The sequence below is a fragment of the Corapipo altera genome, unplaced genomic scaffold (genome assembly GCF_003945725.1).
Source record: "Corapipo altera isolate COAL_440 unplaced genomic scaffold, ASM394572v1 23, whole genome shotgun sequence".
NCBI lineage: Eukaryota > Metazoa > Chordata > Aves > Passeriformes > Pipridae > Corapipo > Corapipo altera.
The window spans coordinates 20,043,118-20,060,331 of NW_020884878.1; the positions used below are offsets into that span (position 1 = coordinate 20,043,118).

At 37.7% G+C, this 17,214-nt stretch overlaps 1 protein-coding gene across 3 annotated transcripts in view; it reads left to right on the forward strand.

Annotated features, from left to right (window-relative positions):
• SLC25A21 (solute carrier family 25 member 21) overlaps positions 1 to 17,214 on the forward strand; it is a 249,933-nt gene that overhangs the window by 27,690 nt on the left and 205,029 nt on the right. Inside the window, exon 2 of one of the 3 annotated variants that reach the window (XM_027637730.1) lies at positions 5,319 to 5,390. The exons of the other annotated variants lie outside the window; for them this stretch is intronic. The gene's annotated coding sequence lies outside the window, so the exon portion shown is untranslated. The remainder of the gene's footprint in view (positions 1 to 5,318; positions 5,391 to 17,214) is intronic. 3 annotated transcript variants of the gene reach the window in all.

Genomic DNA, 17,214 nt, shown 5'->3' on the forward strand with positions numbered 1-17,214 from the left:
CAACCAGGTCCTAAGGGAGATCACTCAGAAAGATGCTCTCCTTGATCTACTGCTTGTCAACAGAGTGGATCTTGTGAATGAAGTGGAGATTGATGGCTGTCTTGGCCACAGTGACCATGAAGTGATTGAGTTTAAAATCTCTGTTGAGAAGAGGAAAAGTGTGAACAAAACCTCAGCTCTGGACGTGAGGAGAGCAGACTGCAGGCTGCTCAAGGAAGTAGTAAGTGACGTCCCCTGGGAAAATATTTTTGCAGCTGCTGGAGTCCATAAGTGCTGGTCACTTTTCAAACATCACCTCCTAAGGGCACAGGAGCAGCCAATTTCCAAATGCTGGAAGTCAAGCAGGGGAGGCAGAAGGCCAGCTTGGCTGAACAGGGATCTTCTCTTGGAAATAAGGCAAAAAAGGAAGGTGCATGCCTAGTGGAAGCAAGGTCAAGTGACATGGGAAGAATTCAGAGATGCTGCTTGCCACTGTAGGGAGAAAATTTGTGCAGCCAAAGCTCAGCTGGAGTTGAAACTGGCCAGAAACGTGGGGGACAGTAAAAAAAGTTTTTTCAAATACATTAATGGCAATAGGCAGTACAGAAATATCATCAACCTGTTACAGGATGCGGATGGTCACCTCACAAACAGGGACAGAGACAAGACAGAGGTGTTTAACATTTTCTTTGCCTCTGTTTTCAACATGGGTGATGGACCAAGGGGATCTCAGTGTCCTGAGCTGGAGGACATGAGTGCAAGAATGATCAACTCCCAGTCAACCCTGAAATTGTGTGGGATCTACTACTCCAGCTGAATCCCTGCAAATCTATGGAGCCTGATGGGATTCATCCCAGAGTCCTGAAAGAGCTGCCTGATGTCATTGCAAAACCTCTCTTGATTATTTTTGAGCAGTCTTGGGAACGAGGTCCCAGCTGACTGGAAGCTGGTGAACATTGTCTGAATGGCCTGAAGTTGTGTCAAGGGAGGTTTAGGTTGGATATTTGAAATAGGTTCTTCACCCAGAGGGTGGTTGGGCACTGGAAGAGGCTCCCCAGGGAGTGGTCAGAGCACCAAGCCTGTCTGAGTTCAAGAAACATTTGGATGATACTCTAAGGCACATGGTGTGACTCTTGGGGATGGTCCTGTGCAGGGCTAGGAGTTGGACTCCATGATCCTTATGGGTTCCTTCCAATGTGACATATTCTGTGATTCTGTGGATTTAAGTGTTAAATATTTCCTCAAAGCTGAAACTACAATCTGGGCTTCCACATGAGTGCCTCTTCCACTAGACCCTAGTATATAGCCTTTAATCAGGTGGATGTTTATTATGAAAAATTGACTGGTTTGAACAGAAAGGAGTTAAAAAACTTACCTACTACAATTGTTCTATTTTAGCTTAACATTCAGGGCAGTCTCCTGGAGATGATAAAGGCAGGTTTAAATCTATTTCAGTAGAGGCAGACACGGAATCAGTTTCCCATGCCTTGATGTTATAATTCTCTTAGCTGATGACTTGTTTACCTTTTGGCTTGTGGGGATAGCCAGTGTCACTGCTCTGTTTCAGAAGAAGGACAAATGATAATGCAACTAACTCCAGGATGAGGCTGCAGGTTGAAAATACCAGTAGAAAGAGATGTCATACAACACCTGCTAAGAATTTGGGTGCCTGATACTGAAAGGGAAGTCTCCCTTTTCCTTGGAGTGATCCAGCGCTGCTCTTCAGTTGATTCCTGTGGTCTTTGTCTCTTTGGAGGAACCTACATGGTATTTATCTTGCCTATGAATTAAGCTATTTAGGAATCCTACCTAACCCTGTGCGGGTTGCACAAATGAAGCAGAGAATTTAACGTAGGTGCAATAGGATACAGCATTTTTTAGAATGTTTTTTATAGGTTTAGACTTAAAGCACTCACCTGTACTGCTTCATAAATCAGTCAACCTAATCTGAAAACACAAATTTCAGTATCTTCCTTTGGCTGATGCTCAATGCCAAAAGCACCTAAAGTTCCTAGGTAACTATATGTTTTTTAACCAATATTACTTGATTAACCAATTTTTAAACCAGCATTTACTCCCTTAATTGCTTCAGTTGCCCCTTAAATGAACAACCACATGCATGCAAAGGTCAATAACCAGCTTACAGGCTTAGAAGAAAAACTGTAGATGTTCCCAGACTCTTCCTTTGAATGCACTTTGGAAGAGTCCATTGGTGCTAATATAGGATATGAAATTTTAGAAACAACAATCATTTCATCATTTGACAGTTTGGTTTGATGCAGCACTGAGGTTAACTTGGTCGGAAGAATCCCATTCAATTCCATGTCCATTAGATAGCCCTTTAACATGAGCAGAAATGTCTTTTGTTCAAAGAATCTATCAGCTGGAGTGGATTTGTAGATAAGCTTTAGCCTGAACCCATCTTCCCTGCTCCTTGAGCTTCAGGTTTTCTTTTGAAAATGCAAATAAGTTATTTTTAGTCTGGAAGCTGGCCTAGGGCCTGCTTCTCTGTGCATGGCTTTTTAAAATTTAAAAAAAAAAGAAAAAAATGAAGCTTTTTCAAATTATATGGGTTCAACTGGGGAGCTCAAGTACCCTGAGAATCAGGACTCTTGTAGCCTGGAAAGCATTTGTACAAGTTGTCAGTTCTCTGTTCCTGACCCCTGTTTTTGGCAGGTCTGCAGTTCCTGACTGAGGAGCAGGAATGCTTTGGCAGCCTTTTGGATTTTCCTTATGCTTCTGTTAACTACAGTACTCCCATCTGTTGTCTTCAGAGGCTCATGCAACCTGGAAGGCTAGATTTTCAGCTCTGGATTGCCTCATTAGGCTTAAGAGGGAAAGAAAAAATTGTTTGTTTTTTTATTTAAAGTTTTATTATGAATAATGTATTAAGGGCTGTACTAAGCCAGACCTAAGAGATGATGGGAAAATAACTTGGATTATTTTTTTTATGATCCCTTTGTGATTAACCTTCTAGGAAAAGATGTATATTAAGGAAGTGTAGCAAAGGTGTACAACTGAATGAAACAAGCAGTCTCTCTTACCATATCTTTAGACCTATTGTCCCAAGGGTTGGCATTTTTTTTGTCTTCCAGCATTTATATATCTTTAAAGCTTTGTTTTTAACTCAGTATCAGTTGTCTTCTTAGTTTTCCTCACTAGGCCTGTTCTAAGTCCTGTTTTCTTTTCCTTTTTCATATGTAAAGATGTTAGAATACAATTACTTCTTTTAAATATTTTGAAGATATAATTCTAGCCTTTGTGGACTTGTAATTAGGAGCAGCTCAGACCAACATAGTTGCAGCTTGTTCACTGCATTTCTCACTTCAGAGTTTCACTGTGTAACTTTCTTGAAGTCACTTAAGAGTAAGAACTGAGATCAAAATCATACCCAAAACAGTGTGATATAACAATAGTTGGCTTCTGCTTTTGTGATTCAAAAGTTTATTATTTTTTATTTTGGTCTAATTTTTAAAGGAGAGTGAAATAGATATGGGACCTTTTAATATCTGTTGTTTTGATAATCCTCATCATGTTTGTTTTGGCCATTTTTTGGTAATTAATAATAGTTGGTTGTGGAGTGAAAATAACACTTACATGTAGGAAGAGGAGTAGAAAATGAAACATCATGCTTGAAAGAATGACTATTGGTATTGGTTTCAAGCAGTGACATCAACAAGCTGTGAAAGAAGGAAGTGGAGAAAAGTCTTTATCACCTGGCTCCTTTAACAGCTTATTAGCAATTGACTAGAATAGACTAGACTAGAATGATACTGTTCAACCAGAAAAATTACCTGTTGGGTCACTTCTAGTTTAGTTTCTATGACTAAGCTACCCCACAAAGTGAATTCCCACTCTTAACCGTGCAAGCAACCAATACAACAAAGCACCAGCTAAGCAGGAATAGTAAATCATTAAAAGTATATTCATTCAAGATATCTGAATATTGAAAAGATAGAGCATATGGGCATGAGATGATGGCAAATTGCCATTGGATTTTAACTCTGTTTTTTCACTTTGGTGCCACTGTGAGACAGACAAGAGATAAACTGAACTTCTCAGTGGGGACCATACAGGTTTTGCAAAGGTAAAACCAACAGATTTGTTTGGGAGTACCTGTGTTATATGGCTCTTCCGTGTCTTAGGTCAACAGGTGAAAAAGGGCTTTTAAAATCAGTATATGGCAGAGAACCCGGGCCGCAGCGGTGAGAGTGCTGCATCCTAACTGCTAGACCACCAGGGGTCTAGTGGTCCTTCCCGGTCAGGGAAACTCCCCCGGGCAGATGGAGCTCGTCAGCCCTGTAAGGCCATCCATCTAAGAGAAGGTCACTCTAAACAAACCTACGTCCTGAGGACCTCACTACCACTGTCCAAGCTTGCTCGGCCCTGGCAGATGAACCTTAGGACTAAGGGGTGGGCTCAGCTCAGCGCACACTGTGTCTCACCTAAAAAATCCACTGCGCAGGCTCGAAGGGTAAAGACCTTTCCCAAATCTTTGTTTGCGAAGACTGGCCATACATGGCAGAGAAAAAGTTCAGAGGATCCAGTCCTTTTGTGACTAGATGTTCTTTTCATGTAAAAAGTTAAGTTGTAGATTTTAGGAATAACAGGATAAGCTGTGTGTGATTTTGTACATCTAGGCAAAGTGCTTAATACAGAGAATACTAAGTTTTATAGTGTGAAAATAAAATGCATAGTGGGGTTCATAGGAATCAGTCTTGCTGCTGCTTCAGAGCATACAAGATGTTCTACTGGAACAAAGCTTGAGCTTCTGGTTTGTGAGAGCATAGTTAACTTTGCTATTTTTGGTTGACCTGACTTTTCTACCTTTGCAATTTCAAATCTTTGTAAATGGGCAGTGAAATTGTAAGTAACTTGAAAACTTCATACATTGTGCTGTGTTGTTTGTCAACTTTTTTGATGTTTGTGTCCCAAGATTTATATTTATTGCTAGAAAAATCAAACTATATAGTAGTCTGTCCTCATGTCTAACGCTAGCTAGTCAAATATTTTTTCTCACTTGAATGTAAATAATCACTTCTATGTACTTAAAATTCTTGTAATAAAATGTCTCAATTTTCTTTAAAATTAAAGAGAAGAAAAAAATTCCTAATGTTTTATAATGCGTGTAAGTTTTTCAAAGAATGAAAAGTATGCAATACTGAATGGCTTTAACCAATCCACAGCTGTACTGAATAATCTAATGATGATCTATTCTGGGGAGGTCTAATGCAAGGTGCATGTTAAGGAATTTTTTAAAAAAACCTTTTCTCAAGTTAAAAGAAATTCTGCTCTGGGCATAAGCGAGAGGAAAAAGTTGGATCCTCCTTTTTTCACAGAAACAATCTACTGAGGACATTTGGACTACTTGCATTAAAACCATCATCTGGACTTATCCCAGAGCATTACAGGTGATGATCTAAGGAACATGGAATATGCTTTGTTTGCATAAGCAAGAGACTGCAGGACCAAGAATAATTTTGAGAAATGTAAATCAGAATAATTTTCTGTAGCATTTTTGGTATCTAATAAGTTACTTGATTTATAGTGCTCTTTATTTTATAGTTATTTCATGCTCCACAGTGTTTATTATAAAGCTAGCTTCTATTTTTCCCATGAATAGTCTTCACTGCTCAGAGGAAAGATCTTTGAAAACATATGTTGTTACATAAGAGCCTGTTTGTGGGAACTTTGGGGAATTTGTGCCGACTTGCTTAATCATCCTCTGGAGAGCAACAACCGTTATTTCCTGTCTGCTTCACTTGATGCTGTGCCTTAAAAAGACACTGCAACCAGGAAGAAAACATCTCTGAACCAACAGAAAACACCTGAAAATGTAAGAAAAAAAATTAAATAACAGACATGTGAGAGTAATGCAGTGTAAATAATAAACTGGCCCTTGAATGTTACATATTTGATCTATATAACATAATGGTAAAAATACAGTGTGCAGCTTTATCTGGCCTTCAGTGTAGCTCAGTGAAAGTCTGATGCCAGTTTGGAAATAATTTCCACAGATGTGGATTAATATTAATTTTATTTGTCTCTAAGGCAGTCATGTTCACATGCATATAGCTTCTTAAAAATTAGTTTTGTAGCTGTTGAGACAGCAATTGAAACTGAGATGAAATCTGTGTATTCATGTTTGTTAGATGCTCTTTAGATGCATTTATGGAAAATGTCTTTTTGAATGGCTGACCCAAGAAAAAAAAGTAGGCCAACTGAAATATGCAGCTCCATATTTAGGTAGCATAGCCATATCCCATTTGTTCTTTTCAGTAATGTAGCAAAAAGACCTGGTGATTGACCCCCTTTGAGATTGTCCTAAACCAAAAAAAAACCCAACTAAGAAAATCCTTTTTCATAACCCAGGGAAAACTACCAGCTCTTGCAGGCACATTCTCCTTGCTGTATCTGTAGTGTACCTCCAGTTCCTGTTCTAATGCCCAAGAAGCATTCAGTGCTGCTCTGTCCCTTTGAATCTAATTTCATACCCCTGTTTCTAGAGCAGTCATTCATGTTTTCTTGAAGTGATGTTGCAAACAACATCAAAAAGGTATAGGACCTGAGTACAATCATAAAATGCTATACTTCAGCGTGTAAGTTAGAGGTCAGTTTTCATTAATATACACTTTCTTTGGGCTGATATATTTGATGAGATTGTGGTACTTCTGTTGTTGGTTAGCTGAAGAATAATTAAGAATAAATCACCTTAAGCCAACCTCTGTCTTACACTTCTTGTTCCTCTAGCCCCAAATTTTTTAATATCCTATTCCTACCAAAGTTGTTGAAGCAGTACTCCGTCCTTCTAGATTTGTCAGAATTCACCCTTGTCTTGAATCCTAAATCCCTGGTTTGCATGAGCTCACCCTTCAGATTTTTCTCTGGTATTTTTTTTGTCTTCTAGTGTGAACAAATGAAGGTATTTTTAATTTCTTTCACTTCAGCCCTCTGAGATTCTAATGATTTTTTTTAATCTTGTTTCTTCTTACATCTGAAGTTAGCTTTTAAGCAGTCTAATCTACAAACATGGGTTTAAGTATTGTTCCCATGTAATGTGACTTGTACCTTTTTACTTCTGACTCAAGTGTTTCTGTCTTGCTTTAAATCTTATTTGTTACTGTGAAGTATCAATTCATGTTCATGATGACTGAAACAGGTTTTTAGTCTGTTCACTGTAAAACCTCTCTTCATTCTCTCTTGATAAACATGAGCTACATCACTAGTTCTCTGAGTGAATCAAGCCCCCAGCTGGGAGATCATTTTGGAGAAGATGGGCAAGAGCCATTGTCTGGGTGCTCACTTTCAAGTCTCGCCAATCTGTTTACCTAACCCTTCTAGGATCAGGCTTTCTGGTCAGCACCAGTGTGTAGAACACTTTTCGAGGTGGCTGTCATAATGCAAGATCCTTTTCTTCAGAAGCAAGGAGACACACACACTTGCTCTATATTCATTCAGAAAGTGTATCTCTGTTGCTGGTAGGAAATGTATCACTATGAAAGTGTTTGGGGACCCTATATCTAACTGTTCTTCCTCACATCCATATTATATACCTCCAGGCCCTGGCAGGCCTGTATCCAGGGGGAAAAAGCAATTGTGTGTGCCACCGGCAGTAAGGGCCAACTCAGGAAGTTAAAGGATGATCCTCCTTTCTCCTCTCACCCAAAGATGAAAAAAAATTAAATTCAGGCTACACATTTTTGTGCAAACAGGCAACAAAACCAATACTGGTTGGTTTTATTCCTCAAAAGAAAGAGGACCAAAAAAAAAGAAAAAGGTAAGTGTTTCTGGCAAGACCAATTTAGACCCTGCATAAAATAGCAAAGCAGAGAAATGAGAGAAAATCGAAGGACAAAGGATGGGAAAGTCTTAATCTTTTCATTCACAAAGTTCTGATTGTATATTTTGCTGTTTAAAGGGAACCAAGGCAGTAAGTAAGAATTTTTTTATAGATTTAAAAGAAAAGCCCAACTAGTGAAAGAGTTCTTCAACACTGATTATTTCCAATATCTCTGGAGTTTCCAAATTATATTTGTTCTGAAAAATATTAGAGGATATTCTCCAATTTTGCAATTCTTACTGGAAAAGGCTTATAGAATCATAAAATCAAGCAGGTTGGAAAAGACCTCCGAGGTCATCAAGTCCAACCCTTGACCCAAGTTATTCTTACATATGCACAAAATCTCAAATACCTGTGAAGACAAGGAGCTCCAGACCAGTATTTATTTCTTCCTTTTACAAGATAATGAACTATTTTAGCAGTGATGAAAAAATCTTAGCTTTAGCACAAAAATCTCTTAGTCAGGTATGGAGTAGGGGACAAATTTAGTTTTGCATTTTGGTTAAAGGGAAGAAAGTATTTCATTTTCATTTTGGCTTTCAAAGTAGCACATGGATTGCAGTGTTCAGGGAGTATTCAGCTCTGGAAACCCAGTTTTCCTTTAGCTGTCCTTTTATTTGTGGTGTTTATGGAGAAGTTTGAGTTAGAACCCAGGAGTGACAGCAGTGCTCCCCTCTATGGCCTCTTCAGAGCATTGCCTCTGCAGCTTGATTTAAACTATTGTCATAGCTGACAGTGTCATAGCTGCTGCCTTCTGCAAGCTCGCAGGAACATAGACAACTTGTAATTCTGAAAGAAACCCCAAATGAAATCTGAGATTCGAGTTGTACCTAAGCAATAATTTTAAGTAGCTCCACTTCTAGGTGCAGGGTGCTAATTGGGTGGTATTGATATTATACTAAATGAACATGCATCATTGAAGTCTATTGTTGCATTGCTTTGTTTAAAATACGTAGTACTTTGCCAGCAGCAGCATGCTGATGGAAAACTGTCACAACAGCGATCAGTACAATCTGGGAGTTAAGTTTGACTGAAACATATGTCTTCAATTTTAATAGCTCAACTTCCCAGATGCCCTAGAGGAGAATATTGCCTGAGAAGGAGCTTTTCATGTAAGAATAATTTGTGTTAAGTAGCTCAGTGATCTGTTTGTTAGGTTAGAGCTGACAGTTTGTTTATATTTCTAAAGGGGTATGATGAATGGGGGAGAAGTTGATGCTAATTAGCCTAAATTGTTCCTAAGAATGCAGAGCACTTTGCCAGTTTCATTGTTTCTGTTTCTTTGCACATTTTCAATAATTGAATGGAGCTCAAACCATTCATCATAATTTTAGGTAAGATGGAAATAAATGAATATAGCACGGGCCAGTCTATGTGATGGAAGATCTCACTTTAGAGGTCAATTAAATAAGACATCGAACTAGGACTAATGTAGCATTTTTCTAGTCCACTTCTATGAATATAGCAAATGCGAGTGTTTTTAGATGAGAACTTAATTCTCTCTGTCATGATACTAGTATTAGGTATTTCTTGCAAAGCTGTTTTGTTTTATTAGCATAATGTTTCTAACTTAGACCTCAACTGTTACCTCAAAATATAGACCTCTGACACTGCATATGACAAAATGTGCTACTTTTCCGTATAATGTATATCAGATAGAATAAATCTAAAAAAATCCACTTTTGGGAGAAAAAAATATTGGTCAGGTGTGATATGCAGAAGGTGTTAGCAAAAGGGTCTGAAATGAATCAGAGGTATGGCAAATGTAACAAGAGAGAAGCTTTTCATGTTGTTTGTTTGACTTTAGGATGCTGTACAAGTAATTGTTTTTAGGTTTGGGAAACATAATTCTGCTCAAATTTGAAACATCCTATTCATACACAAAACAATCATTTTATAAGAATGTATATTTTGTATCAGACATTTTCCTTGATAAATTGAAGTTAGATTTGGGGGGTGGGAACTTGGAATGTTCTGTTTTCAGTCCTTATACAAGACCATTCTTTTTTAATTTATGCACATATAATACCACAGGAAAAGATGGTATAAATTTGTGGACTGTGGAGAATGAGTGAACATTTTTGAATCAGGATCTTTAAAAGGGGTGAAATTTGAGCATGATTAAGTTAGGAAAAAGGCTCGCTTACGGCGGAAGTCAGAAACTCTGTATACATTATAGGCATGTCATGGCTTTTAAAAAGTTATGTTAGACTTCTATACAAATTGTGAAGGAATTTGTATAACCCCAAACAAAATTCTGTGTGTCTCTGAATTCTTGCAAAAGTACAAAATAAAATAAAAAGGAATGAAATAATAATAGTAGTTAGTATTCCGGTCAGGAGTGAGTGTTGCTGTAGGGCAGGCTGCATGGGTGTTTTGTTGGTCACTAATTTTCTTGGAAGGAAATGATCCCATGGCTTATGCTATCCGCATTTGTGCATATTTGCCCTATAATTGGCATTTATTAAGGGGACTTTTGGTTTGATGGATGACTGTCAGGGTATTGCCTGCTAGCTTTGATGCGGATTGCTTTTGCATGAGGTTTTTTTACATTAACTCATTAGAAACTCTGCTCTGCTTCAACATGCTCTTTATTTACCTTCTGAAAATGCAATGGTTTTCAGCCCAAGTTTCAAGGGACTTAATGTGGTTTTATTTGTGTAGCAATGTTTTGATTTGGACAGATGAAAAAGATACATAGCAGAAAAATACTAAATTTGCAACCTGTGAATCTTAAAACTTATAAGAATTTCAGCTTAGTTAATTATCTTTAAAATGCTAAGCCACTAGCAAAATATCTTTAGTTTGTGACATTGACTTCTGTGTTCCTAAATTTTTTTTAAGGGGAAAAAGGCAAGCAAAATCCAGTCCCATAAAAGCAGCAGGTATAGTAATATTTTCACAGCAGGTCGATATTCAATGAACATTCAACAAATCCAGGATTGGTGTCTGAGACGTATTAGTGGTTTCTTCAGGGCTGGATTGATTTGGTCTTTTCCTGTAACATATCTGGGACATAGGACTGTTAATTACATTAATTAGCTACAACATGATTTATAAGGGGGTTATAATAAAAGTATGGTTACCAGTGTATTTAATCGCGTTGCCATGTTTTGATTTGACATTTAGAAAAGCATACAAAAGGAATGGAAATTGTGCGTGCTGACATTGTCACTTCAAATGTTCTTTTCAAAAAACATTTTCACTACAAATAGCTGTGCAAAGGAGAACTGTAGCTTGCTGCACTGAGCAATGCTTCTCTTAGTGTGAGGAAATAATTGGAAATGTTCAGCAGGTTAAATTCTTTGTCTGGATTCACACTGCAAGAAGAAAACTTGATAGAGAACTTCCTACTTCTTTTTTATGTTTCCATTTTTTCACGTTTCCATTGTTTTAATAAGGCACTTTAGATCTTGTGCTTGCCACTCTGAAAAAAAGAACAGAAAAGACAAACTTTTTTTTGTGAACTCCTGACTTGTTTTCCTGTTTTCAGTTGATGCATGGATGCACTGTGTAACAAATTTCTTACAGGGCATAGGAAATGTAGAATAAATATAACATTGAGTCTTGTAATAGTATATAACTTGGATCTGAAGATCTGATGTAGATAATTGACAGAGTAGCAGGACATGAATCCATCTTTTCTGCAGTGCAAAACATTTGTGAATGATATGAAATTTATTTGGTTTGATTGAAAAATGAAATGATTGATTTATTTGTTCCTAGTCCTGGAAATCACTTGTGCATGTCTTTAACTTGCATGAATGGATACTGTGGACCATCTGACATGCTGGACTCCAAGCATCTGTTCAGGGGTTTGCAAGCTCACAGCTCTTTTGCTTGTATGTTCTAGCTGCTGTAAATAGCTGTTGCTGTCTGAAGCCTGTTTGAACGTGACTTTTCAGTTAATTACAACAAATCTTGACCCTTTCTGTCACGAGGAACTAATTTCTATTTCTAGTAGTAAGATTTCAATGAGTATATAAAGAATATTTAAATCAAATATAATGCTATTCTTATGAATTTGTAAATTAAAAGGCCTATTAATCTCACTGAACTGAAAGAAAGTTCACTGACAGCATTTGAAAAGTTCAACTCCCTTATTTGTTTTTCATGGCTTGATACAGTACCCACAAGATATCAGTGCCAGAAGAAACTGAAACTAAGGGACCAAATATTTTGTTTGTTTAATTTTAAAAATTAACTCTGTCTTTTACCCTTGCCTAGGGGTGGTAGGGAATAGGGAGTAACGGGTTTGGCAGAAGAATGTTTACTCATAATTTAAACTTTTGAGTTTAGCCTGAGAGAAGCCTCAAATACAAATCTGAGTTTGAATTACTAATGTTGGTTTGGTTGTGATGCCAGTATAAGAGAAGTAACATTTATAAAATTATCAAACTCACATATGGAAAACAAACTACCAGTTGCTTAATCCATGCTTGTTCTGAGTAAAAAGCTGAGCTTTGATATTTACCAACAAATAAGTAGAGTAACACAAAATCAAAAAGTTGTTGCTATCCAGGGAATTTTGTTTTCCCCAAAAGGACTATCACTTGACATTACTGAACTTGACCTGCCACAAGTAGTTGGTGACAGTAGTGATCAGTTATCCTCTTGCATAAACACAATGAACAAACAATGATAAAGACAACACAGTTTGTTCATTCATTTACATGGCTTATTTGACTATGGAGGCCTGTCTAATAATAAATGCAGAGGACTGCAACTTGGACACTGACTTCTCTTGCTAGTTAGCTGCTGTTCTGCTCCATCTGTTTTAGCATTTATACAGCCAGTTAGAATAGGACATTGGGGATAGGTGGGAGATGAAAGTTTTAGGAGGGCCATATGGTAGAAAAACTGGTCTGTTTCTACCCTAGAGCATTCTTCAAGGTCCATCATGAAGATCATGGGGTATTTAAAATGTGTATTCCACAGATTGTCTGGTAGAGAAGTTTCTTATGGTTGTCCATTCTATCCTTTAATGAACTAAAAGTTTTTCAAAGCTGAGATAAACTGTGCTCTACATCTTACTCTCTACCTCCCAACTCTTACCTTCTGCTTCTGTCTACACTGTTCTGCTTGGTGCTAAATTTTATTCAGCTCCCACCTTCCTCACTCTTCTCTGTGTGGACCAATGTAGACAGTGATTCATGTGGGCATGTGGGGAAAATAGGAGCTGGACTTTTTGCAATGGTCAGCAGAGGCTGTGGTCCAGGAAGTGGCAGATCCAGGTGCCATGCCCCCTAGCAATGCATGGCACAAGGAGGCCTCATCATAAATTGAAGCATTAACAGTTTTGAGATGTGCTTGTCAGTCTCACTTAAGCTTAGGGCTTGATGATTTACGTTCATGAAACCCCAAGTTATCTGCATTCCTTAAGCCTTTTGAGTTATATTCTTGCCAGTATAAGTTCATAACTGTAACTTACTTGGGAAACAAGAAGGCTAATTAATAGTATCAAAGAGGGATGAGTTTTTAAAGGTCACTGCTGTCCTGGCTAATCAGTGTGCCATGTGTTGAGTCAGTTAAAACTGGAGAGTCAGTGCTGTTTGTGGCAACACCACCTATGTTATAGAAAGTGGAAGATGCCCGAAATGCCTATTTCAGTCAATGAGCTGTTTTCTCTGCTTAAGAAGTTTCACCTGAGTATTTTGACACCCTGCAAAAGATAACAAAGAATTTTATTTTAGTTATATGAGGACAACAAGTACGCTCTGTCATCTCAGGGGTTGGAGAACCAAAGTCCATGGATAGGTGGACAACAGAGGATCTTAGTACATCATGTATAGAGGATGCAGTAGACAACAAACTTCATCTGCTTATGTAGCCTGTAACATACCAAGCTCTAGATTCTAGTGTGTGTTGTCAGATTTCTTGGGCAGAAAGTATGAAACATTCCTGAGAATCTAAATTTTTTATTTCCTTGCCCATATCTTCCCTAACAGAGGTCAGAGGCTCCCCTGACAGTCACTGAAGGTAACTGTACCCAAAAGGGAACAGCCCTCTAAAATGCTTCTTGAGGGTCTGAGTGTAAATTGCTGTGTGAACCTAGCTCTCGAATCATTGTGCCGGTGATCCCATCTCAAGGACTTCCCTTTAAAATTTTTGGTGTTCAGGTAAGTTGGTACCATGTTAATCTGGTAAACCATGCAACCGAAAATATTAAACCTACCCACTGGTACATATATGTGTGAAAATTCTGCCTAGAACTTGCAGAAATGTTTCTAGATCAACTGCTGTTTGGCAGTAGTTAAACAAATACTTGTAAAATAAAACTGGAAAACAATTTTTGTCAAAAGTAGGTTTAAAAATGGCCCAAATATGTAATAGATTTGGTTGAGATTAAAGAAATCCAGTGTGTGAGTAAACCTTTGAATGCTGGTTGAAAGGGAGAATTTGGGATCCAGATTTGAATTTGATATAAAATCATTCAATATACCTTAATTCAGCCTGAGATGGCCAGATCTTAGATGACTAGTTCTCCCTTCATTGTAAGGAAATATGTTACAAAGTCTACATTTCTGCATGTACCATGCTGACACTGGCAAACCCCATGTTTCACTGGCTGTTCCAGACATAGGTATGAAAAATAACAGTTTTAAGAGGAAAGTTATAATTAAAACTAAGCCTTTATTGTTATGGAATTAGAAAAGAAGCATCAGTGCTATGTAGCTGTTCGCAGCACAGAGCAAACATGCTTTTGTTTCGGTTTTTTTTCAAGGACTCTGCAGGGATTTTTTCTGTCTTTACTGGCTTTGCATGGCAGACACACAAGCTATGTTTAAGCTAATAGACCTGGAAGCATTTCCAGCCTCTGGGGTCTGGGCATGTCCGAGGCTGACCTCATCTCATGTTGCACCAAAACTCAAGCACAAACTAAGCCTTCTGCCTCACCCTGCAGCCAGGTATCCCAACACAGGGCTGAGACCCAGCTTTCCACCAGCTCCTTTCTCCTTTCTGCTATTCCCCCAGGTGCTATTGATTGATGGCAGGGAAACCTGAGTATGAGACCAGATGGGAGCCAGACTATACAATAGTTGATTGGCTTGATCTGAGTGATCAGTAGACCAAGGTAAACCATCACATAAAATGTTCTGCAGTAGGCACCCAACTTATTACCCTAGGTGCAGCTAAAAAGTAACTCATGAACAGGAGTAGCTTGTCTACCTCTAAGCAGGTAGAGGAAGTTACTTATGATGTTGCTGTGTATATATCAAATAGTATGTGATAGCATGCTTGTAGGCTTTGGCTATTCTATGCTTCTATGATTCTATGATTCTATCAGTTTTCACTAAATCATCCACAGCTTTAATTTTACATAGTGGAGGAGAATCAATAAAGCTATGTATAATAGTACATCTTCCAACATGGCATGGTAAACCATTAAAAGTGATAAAGATGCCTTTTCTACATCTTAAAGGCTAGATTGAATCCTTTCTTATAGATAGAAAAAGTGTTAAAGGGGAGAAGCTCTTTGATTGCAGAAGGTTGTAGTCACTCTCACAAGGCAAGCCAGTGAAAAGAAATGCGTTTATTGAAAATAGTGTTTTCTGCAGGTTATACCTGACTGGGAGACAGTAGTATAAATAAACAGCATGATATCTAGTTAAAAATACTTAGTTACGTATGTATATTAGAAAATTATAAAGATGTAGGAATTCTAGTCCTCTGAGGAAGAGTAATTTCTAGCAGGTTTGTGATGTGCTTATTTGGAATGTTATGTTGACTAGTATTTACCACTGTTAAAAGGATGCAGAGATGTTCATATGGCTGTGTTCTTAAGTGAAAAATGGAAAATTGTGTGGGGTAAAAGAAATAATGTGAACACTTTCAAATTTGGGACTAGACAAAGGAAAAGTTACCCATTTGAAATCTGGAGAACTTTACAATGCTGAAAGTAAGTAAAAGCAGATGTTGTAAAGTTTAGAAAATCAAGACATTATTTTCCTGTTTCCACTGAATATTTCTAAACACATTATAAATAAGCTTTGAAGTAGTACAAAATACTGTGGTTTTTTTGCTGATAGCATCTTTTCATAAAAAAAACCCTCTATCAATGCTTGTTTAAGTTATAGACTAAATGATATCTGTGTGGCTAAACAACTGGCTATATCTCTTGCAAATACAATGCTAAACTCCTTGCAGTGTCTAAGCCCTTCAAAAGCCTATCTGGTTGATCTTCAGAGTTTAGTTTTAAACAGATTAAATATTGTCTGTTTACAGAATGCAAAAATTAGACTAATCTTGTGCAAGTTCCTCAAAAGAAAATGATTTTCTTTTGTTGCTCTAGGAAGTAGCTTTAAATCAAGAAATTGTTCTAAGGCACTAAATCAGTGAAACACTCATTTTGGGTGGCTGGCTCATTGTTTCTTTACTTTCAGTAAAGAAACAGAGGCTTTAATAAGCAAATAAATCAGTCTATATTTGTGATTCTAAAGGAACCTATTAAAGGTCTTGTGCCTTAAATATTTTATGGGATTCTATTAAGAAGATACCTCTGAACAACAGACTTGCCAAAGGTGTACCAGCTAGATAAAGCAAAGTGTTCCCAAGTAGCGATCCTGTATTTGGGGATGTGTGTATCAAAACAGCATAGGGATTAAGGGGAGACAGATTTCAAGTTAGTTGAATTGCATGTCTTAGTTTTAAAAATAGTGCTAAATGACAATATTGTCATTCCTCAGTTAGTGACTTCTGAGGAGACCAGCTGTTGAGAATGACAAAGGAACTCAGCAGTCTTGATATTTGTCCTGCTATATTAATATTAATCACTGTATTGATATCCCTTCACACCAAGTGAATTCCCTTTTTATAGTTGTAAGATCCTGAGCTTGAGAGGGGAAGAGGAGGAAATGTTTTCTCATTTTGGCATTTCCAGTGCAAGTTTTGTGGTGAGCAAGCAGGTACACGAATTACAGCAAGCACTGGTTTTGAGTGGTTGATTGTATGAGAAAACCATTGACTTCACCATCTTTATTTATCTGCTTGATTAGACTACAGTGTCAGAAACTGTAATCTTATTTTCTTACAGATTTTTTGATCTGAGATTTTCATATACTGGTTGAAATTAAACAGTTTTTGCCTTTGCAAAATTTTCATGCATGTAGATTCCTTTGCATCCCTAAATGACAGAGGATCATGCGATGTAATCCAAGAGCATATATACAGGTGAAAATAGCACGTGCAACACACAAGCAAATTCCTCTCAGGTTATTTTATCTGTGTTAGTTGTTCTGGGCTCTCTCAATTGCCCTTAGGAGTCCTTACATGTAAGTAAGTCTCTTTAGGATATTTGTCATCTGACCTGCTTTAGCAATCTTTTTTAAGGTGGGTCAAACCATACAAAACAGTGCTTGTTTCTCTGGCTGCAAAGTGAGTCTAAATTGGCTTAC